This window comes from Chrysochloris asiatica, unplaced genomic scaffold (genome assembly GCF_000296735.1).
Source record: "Chrysochloris asiatica unplaced genomic scaffold, ChrAsi1.0 scaffold00119, whole genome shotgun sequence".
In the NCBI taxonomy this organism is placed as follows: Eukaryota; Metazoa; Chordata; class Mammalia; order Afrosoricida; family Chrysochloridae; genus Chrysochloris; species Chrysochloris asiatica.
This window is the reverse complement of record NW_006408637.1, coordinates 9,245,465-9,249,252: the sequence shown is the minus strand read 5'-3', so window position 1 is coordinate 9,249,252 and position 3,788 is coordinate 9,245,465. Positions and strand designations below refer to the sequence as shown.

At 41.9% G+C, this 3,788-nt stretch overlaps 1 pseudogene; it reads right to left on the bottom strand.

Moving 5' to 3' along the window:
• Positions 1-2,347, bottom strand: part of LOC102837485 — a 6,820-nt pseudogene extending 4,473 nt beyond the window's left edge.
• Between the last annotated feature and the right edge of the window lie 1,441 nt (positions 2,348-3,788).

Below are 3,788 nucleotides of genomic sequence, written 5' to 3'. Positions count from 1 at the left end.
CTCTTTTGGTTTCTTGTAGTAGTGTTTTGTAATTTTCTTTGTATAAATCCTTTATTTCTCTGGTTATGTTTGTTCCTAAATATTTCATCTTTTGGGCGGCTATTGTATACGGTATTGCTTGCCTAATGTCCTAATGACTTTGTTTCCATATCATCCTTCTGAGTTCTTTCTCAGGCATATCCAAATCCTGTTCTTCCTCTTCTTGAAAGGGCTTTTCTGTCTCCAGCTCATTTGTCTCAGCTACTCTCTTCTGTTTTGGGACATGTTTCAATATCATTTGTTGTTTTTCATTCATCATTTCTGATAGTTGTGTGTGTTTTTTTGTTTTTAAAGCTTAATTGGATGTTTGTTGTTTGTTATTAACCTTACTGGGAGTCTCCTGGTGAATATGATCAGGAGATACATAGGCTTCCCTTTCACATGTAATGCTTAGCAGGTGTTGTTGGCTCTTGTCTCAGTGGTGGAATGTAATGGGATATGCTTATAGCTTGGCTATATGGCAACGATTGCTGTTTCTTCTTGGGTAATGTAGGACCAAAAGCAGAAGTAACATAAATGCAGAGACAAATATCACCACTTTGTAACAGAAATGAAGCTGTGGCCGACTGTCGTGAGCTACACAGTCAGTATGTGTGCAAGATAGAAGCCTCCAGCAGTGGGTGAAGGTGTCTGCTTGCTCAGGCCCCTCTTCTAGTCACTACAGTAGTGGTGCGCAGGTAGATATAGAGAAGTTAATGGGAGAAAGATTGTCCACTATATTTGTCTCTGAAGGTCAGTCAGGTGCCTGTGTGTGCACAGCTCAATTCTCGAGATGGTTGAGTCCTTTTATGTTGGGATTTTCCAGATTGTATTATAAGAGTTCTGCTCAGGTAGCACAGCGGCCACGGATGGGGCCACGAACTGCAAGGTCAGCAGCTCGAAACCACCAGCCGTGCAGTGGGAGAAAGGCAAGATGATCGGCTCCCGCAAAAACCCACAGCCCCGGAATCCAGGCACAGGGTCGCCTGAAGTCAGAACCGACTTTGTCTAGCTCAAATCAATCTTAAGGCTGTGTCTCCATGGCTGACGTCATTAGTGGCCACCAAGCTACGGGGGGGAACTGCGGGGTCAGGGCTGTTTTGGGGGGGGGGAGCACACGTCCACCCGCTTGATGGCGTCCTGGCTGAACAGAGAAGACGCTCCAGGGAAGATGCGGGTGAAATGGGTAGAGTCTCCCACACCTCTTTACGCAAGTGTCTCTGTGCTGCTTTTAGAGCGGATTCACTGAGTTGGAATGGCTGTAGGTCCGCCCTCTAAACTCTGCCAAGGCGGGGTAGCCACAGTGGGAGTCCTGTCTCCCGATTCCTTATTATCAGGATTCTTTTCACTTGCAAGTGCCAGAAACGGACGTCCTGGACCTGGACCTTATGGTAGATCCGGAGCTCTAGAGTTGTTCTGTGAGCACTTCTTGGGTGAGATCTCAGTCCCTCTCTAGCATTGAGATTTCCCTGAGTTTCTTCACTGTCACCAAAACCAGACATCTAAAAGGTGCTTTTTAATGACTGTGGGCTCTTCTAAAGCCAGACTATGTAAGCAGGCTGAAGTGTGGATATAGTCATCTGCAACATTTTTATGGGATCTGGTCATTGTGTCAGATTTTGCTCATGAATCCTTGATACTATTTTAATAGTTGATGAGAAAGTTCTTCTCTTGCTCAAAGAAATCCTCCACCTCCTTCATTCCAGAAAAAAGAACTTGGTCAGCACTTTTCACCATACTCTTAGAAAAGCCACCAAACATCTCTTTGGTATTTTTCTGCCTAATACTTAGATCCTGATCATATTCCAGAAAAACATGAAAGTTGTCATCTTTACTGAGAACAGGGTGAGAAGACAGCCGCTGAAGAAATACTTCATGGGAAGATACAGTCTTTTTAAAAACTGTGAGGTATTCAGCTTCCAGTTCTTGCTTCATTTTGGCAAATTCTTCTTTGGTCATCGATCCTTCACCTTCTCCCAGTTTCTGCATCTTCTCTTGAGGACTATCAAAGTCACGTTTTGTAGGGGCAGGCAGAATACTAAGTCCAGCGTAATCTGGTGTTTTGATGAGAGTGTCATGTAGTCATACAAATTCTTCATATTGCCGTGTAACAGAAAACTGGGCTCTGAAATGTGGACAATGTGGTCTTTGTATGCACAGTAAATTTAACTTTATCTCTCTCGTTGAGTGCATCAAATACGTCAATCTGAAGCGAGGGATCAAAATTCAGGTCCGCAGACACAGATCTCAGCTCGCTGTGGTCCTCCTCTTGCTGCTGCAGCAACTTGGGAACCTGGGCCATGGCGACGTGGGTCTCGAGCAGGGACCGCCTGGCCTCGCTCTGCACAGGGCAGCACTGGGAACACAGAGTCACTAGGACTTTCCAGGCAAGGCGTGTCACAACAAAACTGTTTGATTTCTAGACTGTTCTTCTCATGGGCATTAACTGTGGATCCAAATAAAAAGAAATCTTTTACAACTTAATCTTTTATCTGTTTAGCATGATGTTGTATTTTGATCCAGTTATGAGAATTTTTGTTTTCTTTATGTTGAGGTATAATCCATATTGAAAGCTGTATGTAGTCTTTGATCTTCATTAAAGTTCCAAGTCCTCTTCACTTTCAGCAAGCAAGGTTGCATCATCTGAATATTACAGGTTGTTAATGAATCTTTTTCTAATTTTGATGCCATGCTCTTTTTCATATAGTCCATATTCTTTGATCATTCATTTAGCATATGGATTGAATAAGTATGTTGAAAGGATGTTACCCTGACACACATCTTTCCTGATTTTAAACCATGCAGTACTTCCTTGTTCTCTTTGAATGACTGCCTCTTGGTCTATGTACATATATTTATATACATTTAGTTCCCAATGACAGGGTTCCATTCTGACAACTCCATTGAAAGTCAGCTCTAAGGTAAGATGAACAGACCATTAGTTTTTTCATTTTCATCATTTTTACACAAAGCTTTGGGAGGCAAGTCAGGTGTGAGAGTCTCGTTAGCATGCAGAGATTCAGGGCTATGAATAAGGGTGTGTTTCATAGAGCAGCTGTGAAAAGACAGGCATGAGTGGGTGAGCAGATGTCAGTTAGGAGCCATCACCCACCACCATCCGGAAAACTGTATGGAGTCTGCTGATGACTGTTTATGCCCAACATCCATGAAAGGACACTGTAGTGATTAGATAACTCACAGTTCATGTAATACTATAATGAAATGAACACACTGCAGTCGGGAATTGATAGATCTCATCTACGTAAAATTGAGCAAAACAACTAAGACACAGTGAACACTTGTGATATAATTCCACCTAATTAAAAGAAAACAGCTGAATAATACTGTGTTAGATTTTACTATGTTGGCGGTGAGACGATAAAGAAAAACAAGGAAGTTATGATAAATAACATGATAATGCATTACCTATAGAGGGCCAGGAGAGGGCCAGGTTGGGAGGAACACAATGGGTTGTTGTGAGGTGGTGGGAGAATGCTATTTCTTGATCTGGTGAATGGTGAAAAGAGTGTTTGATTTACATCTATTAATTAAATTGGCCATATATGTTTTGTGCACTTTTCTTTTTCTGTGTTGTATCACATAACCTTTTGTAAAAGAAAAAAAAGAAATTATGCAAGTTAAAATGCTATATAGAGTACCAATGAGGGAGGGTTCTAAACATTACTTTGTCTACCTTTAAGTGATGATTTTGGCAGCGGCCTCATAGGAAAAGCCACAGGCTTGTTGGTCCATTTATTCAATTAAAAACA